Genomic DNA, 24283 nt, shown 5'->3' with positions numbered 1-24283 from the left:
AACACACACACACACCACACACACACACACACACACACACATATAATATATATATATAAGACAAGATATTAATAATGGCCATTACATATTTTACTTGGCCATTATGACCATTATTTATGCCTTGTCTTATATATCACTCTCTGTGTAAAAACCAGTTTAACTGTAGGGCAGCACGGATTTACAATAAAGAATTGCGATGAGCCATAAACTACGACCTCGCGATAAGAATACTGGGACTTCTTCATTAATCTAAGCAATATTGTTAGCCTGCTGTGCCAACAGAGAGCTTATGAAGTATTTTGTCCGGATAGATAATCCCTCACTATTAATTCTGTTTTATACACACACAGACACGTACACACACATACACGCACGCGCGCGCCCACACACAAACACACACGCACACATATATATGTACATACACATCCATGTATATACAATATATGTATGTATATTTAAATTTGAGATAGAAGCAGTTCTAGTATAATAATAATAATAATAATAATAATAATAATAATAATAATAACAATAATAATAATAATAATAATAATAATAACAATAATAATAATAATAATAATAATAATAATAATAATAATAATAATAAAATATAATAGGATAATAATAATGATGATAATAATAATAATAGTAATAATAATAATGATAACAATTATGACAAGATATATATTTGTGTACATACACACACACACACACACACACATACACACACACACACACACACACACACACACACACACACATATATATTTCGTTTTTGGATTTGGTTTGCAAGATTCTTTATATGAGTTCGTGTGTTGAAGCATATTCTGTTGTGTCTGGGGAGAGTCATTCTCTTTTAGTGCCTTATTATTTAACACACTCACTGGTAAAATTTCCACTTATTTCTTATTTTTTATTTTCTAAAAATAAGATTTAAGTGGAAATTTTACCGGTGAGTGTGTTAAATAATAAGGCACTAAAAGAGAATGACTCTCCCCAGACACAACAGAATATATATATATATAGATAAACATTTATCACAAATGAAATATAAAAACAAAATTGAATATAAAAACAACAACGAAATTTCATGTGACATTCCTTGTTGACGCGTTCCTAGTTTATACAAAAAAGGAAAGCTATAGGGTAAAGTTTAACGTTTCGGGTATAGTCCTTTGTCAGACACTACAGGAATATCCAGGGAGAGACAAAGAGTAGCGAAGAGGAGAGAAGAAAAGAGAGAAGAGGGCTGGGAAAGTAATACACGTGGGTTAAGTTCACATGTTCAACCTCTGACTAACCTGAAGCGTGAGAGCCAAGTGTAGTTTTTAATGGCGAGTATGTATGTATGAGTGTGCGTATGCGTTATGCGTGAGAGTACGTGTGTATGTATGAGCATATATTTTTGGGTATGTGTGTATTTTCGGTTAGTGAAATTAGCAGTGTATGTATGTGTGTGTGTGTGTATACGTGTTTGTGTGTGAGTGTATGTTTGTTTGTGTGAACGTGTACATGCGCGTGTGTGTGACTCATTATCTAGCATAGGTGAAATGTGTGTGTGTGTGTGTGTGTTGCCTGTGTGCCTCTGTGTGTGTATGTATGTACGTGTACATGTGCGCGTGTGTGTGTGTTTGTGTGTGAGTGTATGTATGTGTACATGTGCGTGTGTGCAATTCAGTGTGTAGCATAGGTAAGGCATGTGTGTGTGTGTGTGTGTGTGTGCGTGTGTGTGTGTGTGCATGTGTATGTGTATGAAAGGGGAAAAAGAAAGAAAACAACCTGTTGAAGGTAATTAATGTAGATAGTTATATATTCATATAAATTGTTAAGTAGAACGAAATGTTGGGCGGTGATTGTAATCGGAGGAGGATGGCCTCCATTTCATCATGATGAGGAAAACAGAATGGCTTAATATATTTCTGCAACAAATACAAGAGATTAAACTGTTGATATCTCTGTATATTATCGAAATTTTAACATTTCAGCAACTTTCACACTGTATAAATGTATCTAATAAAAATTCCTTTCTCCACCTTAAACATCCGACATGAGAGCGTACTGAGCTATAAATATTTCAGAAAACCTTGTTTGTCATGTGTCTGAGTAAACGCTTTGATGCTTCCTTCCAGAGGGATTTATCTTTCGTGTAGTTTATAGTGGAAGAGGGTTCGCCTACCTATGCATGTGAAGAGTGGGCTCCGGCAGACTCGGCAGAAGAAATCTTCATGTTTTGGCCTCAGGAATGGTGGTTGCAACTATGCACAGTGGAGTGCAGAGAGCAAAATGAAACGAGTAAGACATCTTGGTCATTTACTGCATCCGTCTCCATCCCAAGACGTTTTGACCGGATTAAAGATGGTCAAAGATGCTACCGGATTAAAGATGGTCACGGAGGAGAGAATAAAGCTGACTGCGCGAAATTCTTCACTTTAAACAAAGTCACCACGCAAGTCATCAGTCATCCTTAAGAATGACTAGATGGTCCTCGTCACTCGAACGGACGAATATGGAGGAGAGAGAAGCAGCCATTACCTATTTCTTTACTACCCACACGGGGCTAAACACAGAAGGGACAAACAAGGACAGACAAACGGATTAAGTCGATTACGTCGACCTCAGTGCGTAACTGGTACTTATTTAATCGACCCCGAAAGGATGAAAGGCAAAGTCGACCTCGGCGGAATTTGAACTCAGAACGTAGTGGCAGACAAAATACCGCTAAGCATTTCGCCCGGCGTGCTAACGTTTCTGCCAGCTCGTCGCAGAAGCAACCATTACCTTTAAGTAACTTACAGCATGTAATAAAGCTTTTTCTCACCGTCAAACCACTCACAGGATGTACTAGTATGTTTATTTACCCAACAGCCAGCCTGAATTTTCAGGTCATAACAATGATTGTACTCACAAGCAAAGCCATGGCTTCTGCATACCAAGTGGTTATACACATGACCCAACTCACCTTACAAGCTATATTAATCAGTTTCAAGGCAACTTTATATTATCGCTTGATCTGCTAAACATAAAAGCTAAATCTTCATAAAATTGCATCCTTTCATCTTAAAAAGAAAATTAAAATAAGAAAGAAAAAAAAACAATATTTTGGAGGATATAGTTCTAGTGGACGAATGTCTGGAAAAATATATAGCGTAAGTCTCGATCAGAACTAAAGCTGAAACGAAACAACCCAAACGAGTTCGTTTGCTTTCATTATATAGTAAAACTTCAGTTCTCCTACAGCAAAACTGAAAATTCTATTCGTCTACAAGTCACACAAAACTTAACAATAACAGCTTCATAACAATTTCATAACAAATTTCAGATCCCTCTAGCCAACGGAGAAACCTGTGTTTGCTTAACGTGCTAGAAATACAAATCAAATCTCCCTTGACATATCCATCGTCTTAAGAAAGAGAGGACATACCGGATAATGCAATCCAAGATATCTTGTTAAAAGGACAGGATGGCCTTACTTGAAGTGTCTTTGAGCCCTTATAAATCGATATTTCGTTAGCATGCGATGCTAACGAAATTAACTGATCTTTCAGTGAAATGTAGCCGTTGTCATAACCTTACACTAGATATATTTCATGGGAACAAAATTTTCAGGTGACCTACAATCACCTACCGAGTTATGCGCTATTACTTTCAAATATTGAGTAAATAGCCACAATTTAACACACTTTTTAAAATCCACTCTTTTTTTTTATACCAAATTTTTAACATGTCAGCCAATGCCTTGCTTCGGGTACATATACAATGAAAACCGCTGAATGTAATCACTTTGGGGACAAAGCTTTTTGATAATGATAATCAGCTGATGACATTAAGCAAATAATTTGTAATGTACCCATCTTGATAACAATAACCGATTGATAACATAATCCGACACTACTAGAAACAGCTTTCACTCTTTATTGACATATGAGTGATTGGGCAGAAAATTTAGAACCCACTAATTTTCATGGCAATAATTGGCTTATAACATTATCCGTGATTATTATATGCGGCTTCCACTGTAATGACTGGCCAAAGATACGTTTCCTGCATGAAAAATTAATAGGAGCTAAGATATCTGATGTAGTAAGCCAAGGAATTTTAACACCCGTTTCCTACTGCATTCCACATTCAATTAATTAATTAAAATATTTTGGCTAGCTACATCAAATACGCCAATCCTCACTTTGATAAATTGGTATAGATATCTCAGTCATCGAGTTCATAATTTTATACGTAAATAAGTGCCAAAGGTTTGAAAAACGATATCTTTGGTTAATGGAGATGTTGTGAACGAGATTAGGTTGTTATAATATATATAAGTCAGTTAGAAAGCGGAGAGCTGGTAGAATCGTTAACACGCCGGACAAAATGTTTAGCGGCATTTCGTCCGTCTTTACGTTCTGAATTCAAATTCCGCTGACATCGACTTTGTCTTTCATCATTTCGGGACCGATAAAATAAGTACCAGTCGAGCACTTGTGTTCGATGTAATCCACTTACCTCCCCTCCGCATGTGCTGGCATTGCGCCAAAATTTGAAACCAAACATGTTAGTGGTTTAGCTAGTTCTCTCCGTGCCATGAGACACATTAGGCTGCAACACGATCTCTCTAACCAGCTCTGTTTTCTGCGATTGTTCTAGTTTCATTCCAGTTTCTCCGCCCTTCGTATCTTCTTTCCTTGTCAATGTCGCCAAGGGGTTTTAGGGCGCCTTGCTGCTCTTTTCCTCACTCAGGCTGCCACTTTAGTACAGGGATATGCCATGAGACACATAAGGCCGCAACACGATCTCTCCAACCAGCTCTATTTTCTGCAATTGTTCTAGTCTTTTTTCCCCACTCAGGCTGCCACTTTAGTACCACCATGCAATCGCTTTCTCGGTCTTATCTGAAGATGTGTCCGACCCAGTTCAAGCGCCCGTGTCTTATTTCGTTCTTGTTCCTGTTGATGTTCCTATTGTCGTCTCAATTGTGTCATTTTGGACAGCCATTTGATGTCCAGTATTCTCCTTAAGCATGTGAATTGGGATATATTAGAGGTTTATAATTTGCTGTTAAGTAATTCGGAATTCGACTCTCATAAAGAGAGATGTTTCATAGTCCGCCAAATAAATATCAGCTGCTGTTGTTGTTGAGTATAAATGAGATTAAAGGCGTTCTATTCATGACCACCAAGTCAACTTTTTAAAAGACATAATATATGCTTCTTTGTAAGCATGGTTGTGTTGTAAAATGTTTATTGCCCAACCACTCGGTTTCGGGTTCAGTCCCACTGTGTGACACTTCAGGCAAATGTCTTATACTTTAACCCCGAGCCGGCCAAAACCTCGTGAGAAAATTTAGCACACAGAAACTGAAAGAAACCGGTCGAATATGTATGTACGTATACATTTATCAGAATGTATGTCTCTGTGTTTGCCTCTACAACTTGACAACAGTAGCTGGTTTGTTTACATCCCTGTAACTTAACAAGAACAGCTTCATAACAATTTCATAACAAATTTCGGATCTCTCTAGCCAACAGTAAAACCTGTGTTTGCTTAACGTGCTAGAAATACAAATCAAATCTCCCTTGACTTGTCCATCTTTTTAAGAAAGGCAAAAGGGACCGATAGACCAAACTTAAAAAAATAAAAGAAAAGTTCTGGGGTAATTTATTCGAGTAAAACACTTCAAGGTGTTGCCCTAACATGGCCGCAGCCCAATGAATTAAACAAGTAAAAGAGAGAAAATACTTCCTTTGTAAGACAGTCGGGAGTAATTTGAGAATTTGAGGGACATTTAGCTGCTCTTTATTGCACGCCAATCAATCACGTTGAGGCCTCCGTCATTGGTTTGTTAATTAAATACCATTAATAAGCTGGAGACAATCGATAAACTATCCACCCACCTTTTTCGAAATAAGTGCCCAACGCGTAATACGAAAGAGCTTAGTCATTACAACAACAGTTAACTGAGAACAATTCACGCCATTTCCTGCATAAGCTGGAGTGTTTAGTGAAAGCTAGTTTGGAGAGTATGTGTGTACTTTTATATCAATCAATTGTCTGGTCAGTAACGAGGACACAACTTTCAAAATGCTACATCTATTAAAAAAGCACTTCCGCAGTATTAATTATGAACAGAGTTGGTCAGATAGAAGCATACCTAGTGGCAGAGTTCACTTCCGGTCAACAATGCTATTTCGGGAAAGAGGTACTTTGTGATTTTCTTCGTCCATGTTAGTTTGTCAAATGTTAAAAAAAAAAAATTATATTCCACTAAATAAAACAGAGCGAACCAATAGTATTTAATAGTGAGCGAAGCCGCCTACGATTAGATCCTCCTGCTCGTCGTCGTCACCATCATCATTGTCATCGTCACCGCCACCATATTTTCTTTAAAGCAATACTCTTTTACTCTTTTACTTGTTTCAGTCATTTGACTGCGGCCATGCTGGAGCACCGCCTTTAATCGAGCAACTCGACCCGGGACTTATTCTTTGTAAGCCCAGTGCTTATTCTATCGGTCTCTTTTGCTGAACCGCTAAGTGACGGGGACATAAACACACCAGCATCGGTTGTCAAGCGATGTTGGGGGCACAAACACAGACATACAAACATACACGCATACACACACACATACACACACACATATATATATAAATATATATATACATATATACGACGGGCTTCTTTCAGTTTCCGTCTACCAAATCCACTCACAAGGCTTTGGTCGGCCCGAGGCTATAGTAGAAGACACTTGCTCAAGATGCCACGCAGTGGGACTGAACCCGGAACTATGTTGTTGGTAAACAAGCTACTTACCACACAGCCACTCCTGCGCCTTTCAACCTTTTTCTTTCTCATTATTATCATCGTTTTTTATTATTTGAACCTTTTCCCTCATCCAGCCATTTTTCATTAGATTTAAAATTATAAAATGTATTTACAACATATCAGCCACATAATGAGTGGAAAACATCGTATGGCTGAGGTAACCTAAGTGACGATAAGAATCAGGAAAAAAACTAAAAACTAAACACAAAGAAAAAAAAACTAACAAACAAAGCAAAACAAAAACCAACAACGGTAAAGACTGAAAACTTCCAGATGCCCTTTGCGTATCAGTACCATCGAATAAATGGATATGTTAAACGAAGCTGTCTATACCTTAGCGCTGCATAGTCTGCTAGCGAAGTCTGAACTAAAAGTTCCAGACTGTTGTGTTTCTATGAGAGGTCGTAATTTCCTGCTGGTTGAGCAATTATAGTTCATATGATTTTAAATATATATATTAGAAGGTTTGCAGGTGATGTACATGTATTATATATTAGAAGGAATAAGGTACTCAGAAATCTGGATGGTTTTATATTTACAGATTTTTATTAATATGTCAGATATTTTTTTAATTATATGACTAGCAGTATCGCCCGGCGTTGCTCGGGTTTGTAAGGGAAATAACTATATAAGCATTTTTAGAGAGTTATAGCCAAAAAATAGCAAAAAATGCATTAAAAATGGAAAAAAAATGATGGTAAATTTTTTTTTAAATCGTTGACTCATCGTAGACATTTTTAGAGAGTTACTTCCCTTATATAATATCAAAAAATGCATTAAAATGGAAAAAAAATGAAGGTAAATTTTTTTAATATCGTAGACTCATCGTAGACGCGCGCTAATACACAGAAGGTGGGTGGTGGCGATCCCTGCTGTACTCTTTCGCCGCAACTTTCTCTCACTCTTTCTTCTGTTGGCCTGCTCGCTTAGCCAGCGGGGTGGCGTCATTCAAAGGCTAAAACAATGCGACCAGCGATATATATATATATATATATATATATATATATATATATATATTATATATATATATATTATACATACATACTAGCAATGCACCCCGGCGTTGCCCGTGTGTTATGACCTATATATATACATTGTATTATTTGTTCCTTTCTTATGGGCAGAATCAGCACACGAGGAGTATGAAGCAAACAACTCTTCTTTATAAACACGTTTTTCGGTCATTTTCTGATGAACAACACTGCAGTTTCCGTCTACCCAAATTCAGTCCCAAGTCTGTAGTTGGCCTAGGGCTATAGTAGGAAACACTTGCCCAAGGTACCACGCAGTAGTTGATATGGTTGGGAAGTAAACCAGACAATCATTCTTGCACCTAATATGTGTTTGTGTTTACATTTGTTTACATATGCTATATAGTTGATGTTGCATGCCCCTTTGACCCACAGATAGTTAAGAAGGAAGGCAAAAAGATAGATAAATTCTTATATACACAAGCTGACATATGACTAACGCTGAACCCCTTATTCGCAAAATCACCGAACCTGCAACTTAACTATGGTCTATCTATAGCACTTATTCAGCATTACCTGACACCTTTGGGTCTCAATGACACCATTACCTCTTATAATCTAAATACAACTCTCTTAAGTACGAAATAACCCTGCTATGGAAAATGAAGAAGGTGAAGCTAGTGTCAATTATCGTTGGGTCCTTGGGAATAGTATCAGAAGGCATGAAAGGGAATATAAAGGTAAATTGGAATGGAGTGCTCAGTAGAAGTGTTACAAAAGGCTTGCCTCCTTGGCACGACCAGAATAATCAAGAAAGTATTAGATAGCTGAAAAGAAGGGATAACATGGTACCGTAGGCTGCATGTAGCAAGCCCGCTACGCATGTAAGACCCTAGGAGCTCCAACAAAACCTGTGATAAAGAGAAATAATATACCAAATGTCAGAAATTACAAATGTAACGGAAGAAGTAAAACCAAGTATGGCTTGGTGAGCAAAAGTATGTTTTCTGGCTGGTAACAATGGATTAGAATGGCGTTGTTGCTACTTATGGTGGTCAGCGTATTGATGGTAGAGGTAGTGGTGGTAGTGGTGACAGGTTCATGTGGGTGGTGGGGTGGGGTGGTGGTGGCAGAGGTGGCAGTGTGAGTGAGGTGGTCGCAAAGGAAGATCTTGTTTGAAGAGTTGCTCCTTCTTGTCTGAATATTAATGACCAAGTACCACGAGGTTCGGCAGTAAAATTGTAATTAGAGACATCGGTGGCGGGAATAATCTTTAAATATGCCATGCAAATGTTTGATATATATGTGTATATATATATATGTGTGTGTGTGTGTGTGTGTGTGTGTGTGTGTGTGTGTGTGTGTGTATATATATTAGTCTTATGTGCGTCGTTTGTACGTCGGTATGTACTTGTATAAAATGTTCGAGATACACACGTTTCTCGAACACAGATATACATATTTTTGATTTATGATGACGCGCGAGCGCGCACACTCACGCATTCACACGCACCTGCGTTACACAGATACGTACACTGATGTACACTTGTACACGCAGAAATACAAGAGAAGAGGTACGAGAAAAATGGAATAGAGTGAAACCGGATTCGAGATCTCTCTCTCTCTTTCTCCTCCCCTCACCCTCTCTCTATATGTATATGAATATATTATGTTGTGTATATATATATATTTATATATACATATATATATATATATATATATATATATATATATATATATATATATATATATATAGACATAACAGATATAAATATTGATATAACGTATCCATATGCATGTTATGTGTGTGAGAGAGAGAGCGTAGGAGGAGTAGAGTAGGAGTGAAAGAAGGAGAGAGAGGGTGAGAGAAAGTCAGAGAGCGAGAGAGAGAGAGAAGAGAGGGGTGTAAAAAGATGGAGAACGAGATGCGGAGAGTGAGGGGAGAGACAGGGAGAGAGAATACAAGCGGGTGGGTGGATTGTTTCGTAAAATCGCATAACAGATCGTATATCAGATGGAGTAGAGATTAAACTTTATGACAACCAAACAAAACCTCTTTTAACAGCCAAGACTTTCAATGAAACAATTGCAATAACGGTCTCAACTCAGGCAACAATGACTTAACGACGGAGCCTAGTCTGTACATAGATGCTCGATCTGCTAGAGATAGCAGCCAATTATGCTCTACTATCAACAGGTAGTATTCCTCTGTCTTGTGGTTATGCCGAAAGAGGCTGCGAAGTGGATGAACTGAGAGAAATGAGGTACATATTAATCAGAGTCGTTGGAATTTTAGCTCCAGGTCAACCCCGATGGAGTAAATCTTTAATGAAAGGCGTTCTAGCCATGAACTCAATCTTTCAGCTGACAATATTCTCGCTAAATCTCTACTGTCCCTACTACTTAGTATAACTAACACTAGTCTCCTTTTATCTTTCAAGACGTTAAAGGGTGCGATTTAAGAGATATTTGTCTATTATTTCGAGCAAGTCGAGCGATCACTCCGTCGGTTTCGACGACGAGGGTTCCAGTTGATCCGATCAACGGAACAGCCTGCTCGTGAAATTAACGTGCAAGTGGCTGATCACTCCACGGACACGTGTTCTCGGGGGTGATTCAGTGTGACACAGACTGTGACAAGGCTGGCCCTTCGAAATACAGGTACAACAGAAACAGGAAGATGGAGTGAGGGGAAGTTGTGGTGAAAGAGTACAGCAGGGTTCGCCACCACACCCTGCCGGAGCTTCGTGGAACTCTTTAGGTGTTTTCGCTCAATAAACACTCACAATGCCCGGTCTAGGAATCGAAACCACGATCCTACGACCGCGAGTCCGCTGCCCTAACCACTGGGCCATTGCGCCTCCACTGATCCAGACTAGCGTGTATTGATGGGCGTGGCGCATGGTGTTTCTCTTGTTGTTGTTGTATGACCCTCAAGTTAAGCACGCATACGATAAAAAGCAATCCAGCATCGACCGTCCCATCTTTTTCAGGCATATCATTATCTAGAACTACAACAACTTACTAAATCACAACCTGCTGTCTTAAAAGACAGTAGGGATGTGATTTCAGTGAGGTTTGACTTCTATTTCTAGCTGTTGAGGAACCAGGCAAATGCTTGCTTTTGTTTTCGCTGGTGGTTGAAGTGGTGATGGTAACGGTAGTGATGGCGTTGTGGTAGAATTACTGGTATGTGTAGAGGACATAAAATAGCAGCAGCTGTTGTTCTTTAGCCCTAGGTTAGTTCTAATGAAGCACACCAATGACCAGTGACATTCTAGTCATGACCATCCCCACATCTTTTATAATTAAGATGTTCTCTTTTCAGGCTGTAGGAATGTGGTCTTAGGTAATTTGATTGTTATTTCTAGCTTATAGAGTGACGACTTTGGGGCCTTCTTGTTCTTTCTTTTTAAAGATCGTACAGTGGGATTTGAGAGAGATCTGCTAGATATTTCCAGCATTTTGAACGACCACGTAAAAGTTCCTTCGTTTGTTGTTGGTGAACAAATATAGTGGCAATGAGAATGTTTGATGATGGTGATGATGATTGTGATGGTGATTTTGGTAGTAGCGATGATAATGGTGATGATGATGGTAGTGATGAAGATGGAGATGGTGATGATGGTAGTGATGACGTGATATTGTTTGTGATGGTGGCAACGGTGGGTTGTAGGTGGTTTTGTAAGATAGAAACTTGATTTACGACCGAGCCACTCAAATTTCATATCGGTTTGAAAACACGAAAATAATTACAGTTCTCACAAGAAGATGTGGATAAGAACGATGATGATGATGATGAGGATGATGATGATGTTGATGTTGATGATAATGGTAAAGAAGATTCACAATGACAACGATGACGACGATGACTTCGGTGATGAGGATAATAATAACGATGGCAACGAGCTTGATGTAGATGTTGTCTATGATGACTATGATGATTTCTTATATAGGATGAAACTCCAATTTATGTGGAAAAGAAGAAAAATTGTAGTTGTTATAATCGTGAGTTAATGGCTGTATTATTGCCTTAGTAATATGATGGTAGCAGCGGCCGTAAATCGTGTGGTGTGATTTCAGATGTGTAGTCGTTGTAGTTCTTCAGTTCTTCTTTAGTAACATTACTAAATCCTTTAAGAAAACTAACCCTAGCTCATACAATGATATTTATATTAAAACAAAAGAAAGCCGCAAGCTGGCAGAATCGTTAGCAGGCCGGGCAAAATGCTTAGCGGTATCTCGTCCGTTTTTACGTTCTGAGTTCAAACTCAGCCGAGATCGACTTTGCCTTTCATCCTTTCCGGGCTGAAAAAAGAAGTATCAGTTGAGTACTGGTGTCGAAGTAATCGACTTCCCCTTTCCCTGAAAATGCTGGCCTTGTGCTAAAATTTGAAAGCAATATTGAATCCAAAGAATTAAAATAGATGTTAGGGTAGAATGCTTAGCCTGAGTCGTAGTGGCTGTCTTAGTTCGTAGTGGTTGTATAAGAGTCGTGGTGGTTGTATAGGATGTACTGGAGTCGTGAGGGTTGTATCGAAGTAGTGGTAGTTGTATTGGAGTCGTGGTAATTTTATTGGAGTCGTAGTGGTTGTATTGGAGTCGTGGTAGTTGTATTGGAGTCGTGGTAGTTGTATTGAAGTCGTGGTAATTGTATTGAAGTAGTGGTATGTTGTATTGGAGTCGTGGTAATTGTATCGAAGTCGTGGTAATTGTATTGGAGTCGTGGTAGTTGTATTGGAGTCGTGGTGGTTGTATTGGAATCGTGGTAATTGTATTGAAGTAGTGGTAGTCGTATTGGAGTCGTGGTAATTGTATCGAAGTAGTGGTAGTCGTATTGGAACTATTTCCTCTCTGTCGCATTTGACAGTAGGTCAAGCTACACGTAGTCGTCGAGCAGTTTTGCGGTTTATAGAGGAATGATCAACTCTCCTCAGGCTAGAGAGAAAGATCGATATGCTACTGCATTTGAGAAAATAATGGCATTAATGAATATTTGTAATTGTTTGATTAACAATCATTAACGCTCATTAAAAAGCCCCACTTGTAATAAGCTCGAACAAAGAGAAGCTTTTGTAGAAGTGAGACTCTATAACGATTTATAGATCCGACTAACAGGACTATCTTCAGTCATGAAAGAAATACAATTAAAGGAAACCATGAATCTGTCCTTACTCAGTGCTTCCTGAACAATGACAAGATATAACAACATCTAGAGCTAAGGAAAGAAACATCTCAGTTAATCGAGACATTTTCAAGACTACTGCCTTGATAATTTAGCAAAGACAACAAATTACATATTTATTTACATATCTCTCTATATTTTTTAATAATATATTATTATTATTATTTATATCAGGAAATCAATATTAGAGACTTCTTCAGAAAGATATATACGTGTGTAAAATAATTGTTGTATTAAGAATATAAATATGTATAAAAATATATATTTCTTTACTACACACGAACAAGGACAGACGAATGGATTAAGTCGATTACATCGACCCCAGTGCGTAACAGGTACTTAATTTATCGACCCCGAAAGGATGAAAGGCAAAGTTGACCTCGGCGGAATTTGAACTCAGAACGTAACGGCAGACGAAATACAGCTACTCATTTCGCCCGGTGTGTTAACGTTTCTGCCAGCTCGCCGCCTTAAATATGTATAAAAATATATGTATATAAGTACAAATATATAATGTATATATCAGTTTAAAAGTTTCGAATTAATCATTTTGAGCATCTTACGATCGTTTCACAGAAGTGTTGTCCCTATAATGGAATCCTATATTTACATATCTAATAATTAAAATAAAGATTAGTGGTAACAAAGGAAGTATTATATTCGATACTATATTAAAAAAAAAACGATTTAACTTTTGTTTATCATTGTTAAAAGTGAAGGAGTAGTAGATGACAGAATCAGTAGAGCATCGGGCAACATTGCTTGTAGTTTTTAGTTCAGTTCCTTTAGGTCTGGAGATCAAGTCACACAGAAATCGACTTTGCTTTTCATACATCCTGGATCCATAAAAGAGTCCATAATCAACAATAGTATTATTGTTGATTATTTTGATACCAGACTATGGGATATAATGTATATATTATATGAGTGTGTGTGTGTGTGTGTGTGTGTGTGTGTGAAGGCACATGGCTCAGTGGTTAGAGCGTCGAGCTTACAATCGTGAGGTCGTGAGTTCGAATCCCGGACCGGGTTGCGTGTTGTGTTCTTAAGCAAGACACTTTATTTCACGTTGCTCCAGTTCACTCAGCTGTAGAAATGAGTTGCGGCGTCACAGGTGCCAAGCTGTATCGGCCCCTTTGCCTTTCCCTTGGATAACACTGGTGGCGTGGAGAGGGGAGGCCGGTATGCATGGGTGACTGCTGGCCTTCCATAAACAACCTTACCCGTACTTGTGTCTGGGAGGTGCAAGCCCATGGTCTGTGTCGTGACCGAAGGGGGTCTCAGCATATGTGTTTGTGCTTGTATGTGTGCTTGTATGTGTTTAATGGTAAGCGAGATTGGAGATTTCCTAGAGCCATCTTCATATTAAGATGATTGTACCAGTAAGTACAGTCAACTCAATCTCAACATGCTGTCTATGAAACCTTCAGCTGTCGGGAATCAATTTAAAAGTAAGAATGTAGGAGACATAACTAAAGTTTGAGTTGAAACAATCCGGGTCACAGTGAGATTCATCATCACACACCACGAAGGAGGCCTTCGATCGATGAAGTGATAGATCGGTAGAGGTCACAGGTTGAAAACTTAGCTAAGGGGTTCTTAAACCAGTTACGTTTAAAGGATTTGTTAATGTAATGGGTCACCATTAGTGAAATTCAGTGAAATTCTGAAAGGTGTGATATCAGCGATGTGTGATTTATGAGAGGGATTCCACATTAGGTCCGAATTCAGGACTGGTCATTGAAAAGGACACAGACCGAAAAAAACGAAAATACTAAAAACAGAAGTACTCCTAGACACTCGGTATGTAAATTTTGATGCCACACCCAGTTGCAAATTCAGACTCCAGCCCCAGCATACCCAGTTACTTTCGACTAACCAGACTCATCTATAATATCTTTGAATATTACTACAATACTTTCCTAAGAATACTATCCGTTTCACTGACACACACACACACACACACACACACACACACACACACAGACACACACACACATACACACACACACACACACACACACACACACGCACACACGAAGACAAATCCCTGGACATTGAGTCGGTTATTCACGAAAACTAAATGAAATAACTCAATACTGAACTAGAAAAGCACTCGGAGAGCGCAGACCTCCGCCAAGCAGTCCACTTCCACCCATATACACGCATGCTGAAAATCGTCCAATTTCCCAAACCAACGCCGGTAAAAACATAACCACCTCCCATACTTATCTCGACGAGCGTCATCATCAACACTGTCTCTGCTTTCACCACAATCACCGTCAAATCTACGATCACCACAGTCAGTTTCTTTACACAGTTGAAAATCCATTATCCGATACTTATGGGACCGAGATTGTTGCAGATTTTTGATTTTTCGGAGTGCTTTATTAAGTTTGAGGGTAGAAACCAGGTCTAAACACAATAGCTTATAGACATACTCTGAATGTAGTTTTATATAAATCTTTAAAAAATTTTTTATACTTAAGACCATCAGAAATGTTAAGACGTCAGCCTCTACCCACGTTGTCATACTTTGATTAAAAGGTTACATCATAGATTAAATTACTTAGATAAGTTTCAGCCGAAGTTGACTCATGTCTAATTAAATAGCACCACAGTCAACTCTGGGGAACCGTAGCCCATTCAAGCAGAGGGTTATTGTTTACAGAGACATATCTGGGTGTGGGTGGTTTATCTGGTATTTGTTGGGGTTAATCATCTAAGGATCGTTTGAATGTCGTGAAGTCACTTTCCTCCTTTATGTGCGTCTGGCACGATGTTGAAGAGAGCAGGGCTAATTGAGGTGAAATAGTTCTGTCATAGTGTTGTGATACGACACGAACATTTCTGTAGTGGACGGATGGCACAGGTGCCAAGCCTCGACGAATTTTAAAGATGGGCAATGTTGATGGAATATTTTCCACATCATACAGATGATATAGAGTTCATAGCGGCGGTGGAAGGAGCAAAGCCTGAGCTTTTTGAGAACTGGCACAATTATTAGCGCGCCGGGCTAAATGCTTAGCGGCATTTTGTCCGTCTTTACGTTTCGTGTTCAAACTCTGCCAAAGTCGAATTTGCTTTTCATCCTTTCCGGGTCGATAAAATAAATAACAGTTGAGTCCTGGGAGTCGATGTAATCGACTAACTCTTTCCTCGAAAATGCTGACATTGCGCCAAAATTTGGAACCTATATTAAAAGCTTTAACTGCATATAGCTATAAAGTAAATATTTCTATTTCGTTCGTTTGAAGAAATAAGCATCTAAGAAGCTGCTAAAATGCACAAATGCTAAAATACATAAGTGTCTTATATCTCACATAAGTTTGCTCTTGATGAGGGAAAAGCTGTGGAGAGAATCGTAAGCGGGGAAACAAACAACACATCTGTCGTTATCTGGACGACTGCGATAACCACTACATCAAAGAGACCTGACAATTGCTGATCGTATCTCAACAATTTTAACTGAAGGAACCACAATGTAAATATTATTTAGCTCGCTTGAAAAAACTGAGAAGCACTGCTGATGCTACCACAGAATGCCAAGGTTCTTTTAACCCACACTATAGCAAGCTTCCCCCACGCCCTTTCTCACCAATTTTTTGAGGAATAATATCTCGTAAATATAACGAAACTATTTCATAGCACAAGAACATTTTTCACAGAAAGCTCAATGAGAATACGCGCACACATGCACACATACACACATACATCGAGGTCTGATAAAGTAAAAGAGGAATTGCATACTGCTATGGTTTACTCTCTTAGAAGAGGGAAAATCTCAAGAGTATTCGAAATGAAATACTGACTGCTTAGACTAGATTGAAAGCGTTGTAATGTATTGGGAGAAAGCGGAAAGAATGGAGAAAAAGTGAGACTTTAAAGAGGGTGGGAGAGAGAAGCGTTCTACCCGGGCCGACCTTTTGTTTTTCCATTACTCTTCCATTCTTGCTTTTGATTTTAAACACACACACACACACACACACAAACTCACACACACAAACTCACACATACAAACAAACACACACACACAAACACACACACACACACGCAAACACACACACAAACACACACACACACGTACACACACAAACACACACACACGTACACACACGCGTACACACACACACACATTTCTACTGAAAATCTTATTGGGTCACATTATGCGCACATTAATGTAAGCAATAATACACTGCGATGTATGTTTGCGTGTGATTTTATGTGTATGTTTGTGTATGTGTGTGTGTGTGTGCGTATGTGTGTGCATACGCGCCCGTGTACTGTGCGTATATGTTTCTGTGTGTCTAAATGCGCGCGCGTATTTCTCTGTGTGTGTGTGTGTATGTACGTACGTGCGTGTGTGTATGTGTATGTGTGTGCGTGTGCGTGTGTGTTTCTGTAAAGTGCGCGCACGCAAATGTATGCATACTCTCTCTTTACTTGTTTGTCATTTTACTGTGGTCATGCTGGAGCACCGCTTTTAGTCGAGCAAATCGACCCCAGGACTTATTCTTTGGATGCCTAGTACTTATTTTATAGGTCACCTTTGCCGAACCGCTAAGTTACGGGGACGCAAACACACCATCATCGGTTGTCAAGCGATGTTGGGGGGCGGGGACAACCACAGACACACACACACACATATATACTATTCATAAACAAAATCATTATAGCCAGTCGCTTCGAAGTTTCAGCCAGCTAACGTATCCTTAACGTAATCTTTAACGTAATCCTTTAGATTAATGTAACTGAATATATTATATATATATATATATATATATATATATATATATATATATTTATATATATATATATATATATATATGTGTGTGTGGTGTGTGTGTGTGTTGTCGTATCACATGTGTATTTTGGTTGTGATTAGATAGAGATTTGGAGGCTATTTCTGGCACATGCAGAGGGACCGCGTTGTAAGAGAGGGTAAAAATAAGTATTTGATATCTTCTTGTTTGACCTACTTTCATACTGTATCATTAGAGTGTCTATTGAAATATAATTTGCAGTTTATGTTTGCCAGATATCAACTCCATGATTACACTGCATATATATATATTATATTATATATATATATATATTATTATATATATAATATATATATATATATATCTATATAGAATATTATATATATATATATATAGGCTAAAACAATGCGAACGCATTGTGACCAGCGATGTGTAAAAACATCTGATGGTGTGGTCGGTCACGTGATCACGTGATCACGTGATATATATATATATATTATATATATATATTTTAAATTTTATATATATATTATATAATATATTATATATATATATATATATATTTTATCATATATATATATATATATATATTTTATACATATATATTTTATATATATCATAATATATTATTTTTATATATATAATATATATATATAATCTTATAATCTATTATATATATATATATATAATATTATATATATATATATTATATATATATATTTTATATTTATATAATATGCATGCGTGTGTGTATGTGTGTGTGTATATACATTCACACACACACCCACACACACACACACGCATAATTATACAGGCTCACAGTTTTCAAAACCTCATATTTTAATAAATATTATGAACTCAGAGTCAATATTTTGCCTATCACTAGTCTTTGCTTTGTTACAGATTGTGATACACTGTGTTAGAGTTATGAGATCATAGCGACGAAATATTCTTTTCTATTCTAGGCACAAAGCCCGAAATTTTTGGGCGAGGGGGGCCATTCGATTAGATCGACCCCAGAACGCATCTGGTACTTAATTTAACGCCCCCGAAAGGATGAAAGGCAAAGTCGACCTCGGTGGAATTTGAACTCAGAACGTAACGGCAGACGAAATACCTATTTCTTTACTACCCACAAGGGGATAAACACAGAGAGGACAAACAAGGACAGACAAACGGATTAAGTCGCTTAAATCTACCCTAGTGCGTAACTGGGACTTATTTAATAGAACCCGAAAGGATGAAAGGCAAAGTCGACCTCGGCGGAATTTGAACTCAGAACGTAGCGTCAAACGAAATACCTATTTCTTTACTACCCACAAGGGGCTAAACACAGAGGGGACAAACAAGGACAGACAAACGGATTAAGTCGATTATATCGACCCTAGTGCGTAACTGGTACTTATTTAATCGACCCCGAAAGGATGAAAGGCAAAGTCGACCTCGGCGGAATTTGAACTCAGAACGTAGCGCCAAACGAAATACCTATTTCTTTACTACCCACAAGGGGCTAAACACAGAGGGGACAAACAAGGACAGACAAACGGATTAAGTCGATTATATCGACCCTAGTGCGTAACTGGTACTTATTTAATCGACCCCGAAAGGATGAAAGGCAAAGTCGACCTTTGCGGAATTTGAACTCAGAACGTAGCGGCAGACGAAATACCTATTTCTTTACTACCCACAAGTCGACTTCGGCCGAATTTGAACTCAGAACGTAGCGGCAGACGAAATATAGCTAACCTTATGCAGTAATAGCTAACCTTACGGCCTCAGATGTTCTTTATTCAACTAACGGTACACTCAGCGTTCGCAAGCATTCTGGCTTCTTTCTGTATTTAAACGATATATCTATCGAGCAACATGATCGAGCTTGCAGAAAAAAGACCAAAACAAAAACAAACGGCGTTGTGAGCAGAACAATAGCTAAGGGCATTAAAAGGACTTGCGAATGAAGTAATACATTCGCAAGTATTAAAACATTTTCACAGGTTTCTTTCAAAGGTTATTTAATGGTATTTTAGGTTGGGCCATGTTATCAGGATGCTTGATAAGCGTGTCCCAAAAATAGTTCTCTTCGGAGAGCTTTCAACCGGTGTTCACCCGCACGGAGGACCCAAGAAGAGGTTTGGAGGACCCAAGAAGAGGTTCAGGGACAATCTTATGCTTCTCCTCAACCCCTGCAGTATTCTACCAACACAACTTGAATACTTTACTCGGAACCGGCAAACCTGGCGCTCCCTCTGCAACGAAGGAGCTGCATGCTTTGAACTAACCCGACGTGAGAAACTTGAGGAAAAGAGACGTCATCTAAGACTCACCAACAATGGGTAACTTCCCTTGTCATCTGTTTTCAAGGACATGTCATTCTAGGATCGGATTATTTTCACATCTATCGACTCACATAATATAGGATAAGACTCCTAGGAGACAACGCCGTCGTCAACACAGACGGACAGCAATAAGCAAGAAGTAAAGTTGGGAAAGTCCCAAAGCTTGGAAGGAATGTGAGAATCCCTGGTAGCGAAGAGAAAAAATCGCAGTCGATTAAGTCACCAATCTATACAACTGCAGGGTTAAACTGCAGGGTTAAACTTACACCTGTCAAGAAAAGTATGAACCAAAATGCAGTGATGCTGTTCGGAGCCATTGGCAGTGACAAACATGTGATACCACCTCATTTTATCGAAGCTGGTCGTAACATCATCACAGCTGGGTTATTAAACATTATGATAGAATAACTTTACGTCCGTCTAAAGTCTGCACCAACACATGACGTGTGGAGGATTGTTTGTTGGTGAAATTTCCATTATTTGCCTACAAGGAATTCTAACTTCTAACTCACCAGATCTGATTCCAGGTGGCTTTTGGGTATGGGTGTCACTGAGGTTGACCAAACACCATTGTGCATTAATTTGACACTGTAATCGATATTGTTCTTGTGAATGTATGGGCGTGGCTCTATGGCAAGAAGTCTGCTTCCCAGCCACATACGTAGCAGTTTGGAGAGTATCTTATACTGTAGTCCAGGGCCAACCAAAGCCTTGTGAATGGATTTGGTAGACGGAATTGAAAGAATCCCGTCGTATATATATATATATATATATATAATATATATATATATATATATATATATATATCACCGATCACCGTGACCGACCAGGCAATCAGATGTTGCTACACATCGCTGGTCACAAAGCGTTTCGTATTGTTTTAGCCTTCAAAGACTCCACACCCGCTGGCTAAGCGAGCAGGCCTACAGAAGAAAGAGCGAGAGAAAGTTGTGGTGAAAGAGTACAGCAGGGTGTTTACGCTCAATAAACACTCACAACGCCCGGTCTGGGAATCGAAACCGCGATCCCACGACCGCGAGTCCGCTGCCATAACCACTGGGCCATTGCGCCTACACACACACACACACACACACACACATATATTTATTAATATCTATATGTATGTATGTATGCATGTATGTATGTATGTATGTATGTATGTATGTATGTATGTATGTATGTATGTATGTATGTATGCACGCATGCATGTATGTATGTATGTATGTATGTATGTATGTATGTATGTATGTGTGTGTGTGCGTGTCCGTGCGTGCATACATACACATATAATTGATAAACTGGATATTACACATTTCAATTGCGACTTGACGTTTTGCCATGTGATGCGAAAGTTCAAGTTGTAATGCAATACGTAGCCATTAACAAAAATATGTATTGTACGGTGCAAACAAGTATTCAGCTGGCTTCAAATTAATACACGCACGCCACATAGGCATATTTGTGCGAGTGTGTGTGTGTGCGGTGTGTGTGTGTGTACGTGCCAGTATGTGTGTGTGAGACTCTGTGAATATGTGTGTGCGTGTGTGTGTGTATGTACGTGCGTGTGTGTGTGTATATATATATATGTATCTCTACAGAATAAGATGTGCATGTATGTGTATGTTTATATATACATCTGTTTCTATATACGCACACACACATACATAAGCACACACACATGCGCGCACACACGCACACACACACACACACACACACAATAATTCCGTGTTTGTATATTTGTACACATTTTTCTGTATCTTCACGTTTGATTACAAACGAATTTTTTTTCCTGTTTCCTTTGCTGTGTTTTTTTCCACATCCATTTATTAAAAAGAAAAAAATAAGGTTTTTCTTTTTATATTTTGCTGTAATTTTATATAAGCATTTCCCACCACCCCACCCCACCCCCCCCACCCCACCACCACAAACCATGTTTCTCCAGCGTTTCAATGTCTCCGAAGACGTCCATCTTTAGAATTTTTGGATGTTCTGCTTCGTTTCTGTTGATTATTGTAAGGTGTGTTGGTTGTTGGTAGAAAACATTAACGGAATAGTTTTCAATGCCTACCCCTCCGTTATTTTCGTCTGTTGAGATGCTTGTACCAACTCTGAATAAAAGTCGGTTGTTTTCGTTGTTCTTTTTTTATCTTGTTTATAAATTCTATTCTACGTAAGAGAGATGCAGGTTTCAAATGTTCTATTTTTTTTATCATTATTAAAAGTTGCATTAAAGGCGGTGAGCTGGCAGAACCGTCAGCGTGTAGGACAAAATACGTAACGCCGTATTTCTTCCAGCGAGCTGGCAGAATCGTTAGCACGCCGGGCAAAATGCATAGCCGTATTTCATCTGCTGCTACGTTCTGAGTTCAAATTCCGCCGAGATCGACTTTGCCTTTCATCTTTCGGGGTCGATTAAATAAGTACCGGTTACGTACTGAGGTCGATATAACTGACTTAATCCGTTTGTCTGTCTTTCTTTGTCCCCTCTGTGTTTAGCCCCTTGTGGGTAGTAAAGAAATAGGTATTTCTTCCAGTTCTTTACGTTCTGGGTTTAAATTCCGTTGAGGTCATACATTCAGGGTCGATAAGATAAGTATTAGTTGCGCACTGACGTTAGATTTAATAATCAAGTGACCCCTTTCCACCTAAAACTATTAACCTTGTACTAAAATTAAAAGCAACGAGCAGGCAGAAAAACCAGCGCACCGGACAAAATGCTTAGCGGTATTTCGTCCGACTTTACGCCCTGAGTTCAAATTTCTCCGAATTCGACTTTGCCTTTCATCCTTTTGGGGTGGTTAAGACAAGAACTAGTTAAGTCCTGTAATCCTCGGGCCTTGTGCCTAGAGTAGAAAAGAATATCTTATTCTTGCTTAGTATCATAAAAGAGAGAAAATAAAAAGGAGAGAAAATACACACACACACACACACACACACACACACACACATACACACACACACATACCACACACACACACACATGTTAATTAGTGTGTGTGTGAGTCTGACACTCTTGACAGCTTGACAACCGGTATTGGTGTGTTTATGTCCTAGTAACTTAGCGTTTCGTTAAAAGGACTGATACAATAAGTACCAGATTTAAAAAGAAATAAGCACTGGGGTCGATTCATTCGACCAAATATTCTTTGAGGCGGTACCCCAAAATGGTCGTAGTCTAATGACTGAAACAAGTAAGAGGTAAAAGATGTATTTGTTGGCTGTTATGCGAGTCAGCATCGGTGAAACCTCGCAACCAAATTGTTTCAATGTTAACGCTTTCGGTGGCTCAGAGAAAACGTTCACTAGCAATCTCCTTTGCAACTATGTAATAGTAGTACCTTAAATATTATTTTTTTTCTTTTTAACATAGCTGTGTGGTAAGTAGCTTGCTTACCAACCACATCGTTCTGAGTTCAGTCCCGCTGCGTGGCACCTTGGGCAAGTGTTATAGCCTCGGGCCGACCAAAGCCTTGTGAGTGGATTTGGTAGACGGAAACTGAAAGAAGCCCGTCGTGTATGTACACACACACACACACACACTATATATATATATATATTATGTGTCTGTGTTTGTTCCCCCAACATCGCTTGACAAACGATGGTGGCGTGTTTACGCCCCCGTCACTTAGCGGTTTGGCAAAAGAGACCAATAGAATAAGTACTAGGCTTCCAAAGAATAAGTCCTGGGGACGATTTGCTCGACTAAAGGCGGTGCTCCAGCATGGCCGTAGTCAAATGACTGACGCAAGTAAAAGAGTAAAAGAGAGAGTAAGAGCAGTATTAAACAAAACTCCAATCTTCTAATCTTTACCCAAGCAACATAGACTTTAAAAAAAATGACAGAAAAATACCAAGAAGATTTCATAAGGTTTTTACTTCAGCTTGGTGTTAGAAACACTGATAGTAGAAGATGCATTTCAGAATCTGAGCTCGCGGTGGTTCGAAATCGAAATTTTTCTAGTGGATGAGGTGCTATCCAATACAGTACTGGATGATTATGCGACACAAATTCTATTAACTCCAGGAAATTGCGACTAAATATTTAACGAAGCAGTGGAGACATTCCTGAGAGAAACAGCACCGTGTTTAAGTGGTAACATAAAGAAGGAAGAAGACAGAATTAGCTATTCACCCGACTTTTTGAATCTACTCGCTCCAGATAGAATGTCACTTTATAAATTTAATTAACAGCGTGGTACAGTTGTTATGCTCTTATCC

General features: G+C 38.7%; 1 protein-coding gene across 6 annotated transcripts in view; it reads right to left on the bottom strand.

Moving 5' to 3' along the window:
• LOC115217220 (soluble guanylate cyclase 88E) overlaps nucleotides 1-24283 on the bottom strand; it is a 441284-nt gene that overhangs the window by 71907 nt on the left and 345094 nt on the right. The gene's annotated exons all lie outside the window — the stretch shown is intronic.

This window comes from Octopus sinensis, linkage group LG11, assembly GCF_006345805.1.
Source record: "Octopus sinensis linkage group LG11, ASM634580v1, whole genome shotgun sequence".
Lineage (NCBI taxonomy): Eukaryota > Metazoa > Mollusca > Cephalopoda > Octopoda > Octopodidae > Octopus > Octopus sinensis.
This window is presented reverse-complemented; position numbering and strand designations above follow the sequence as displayed.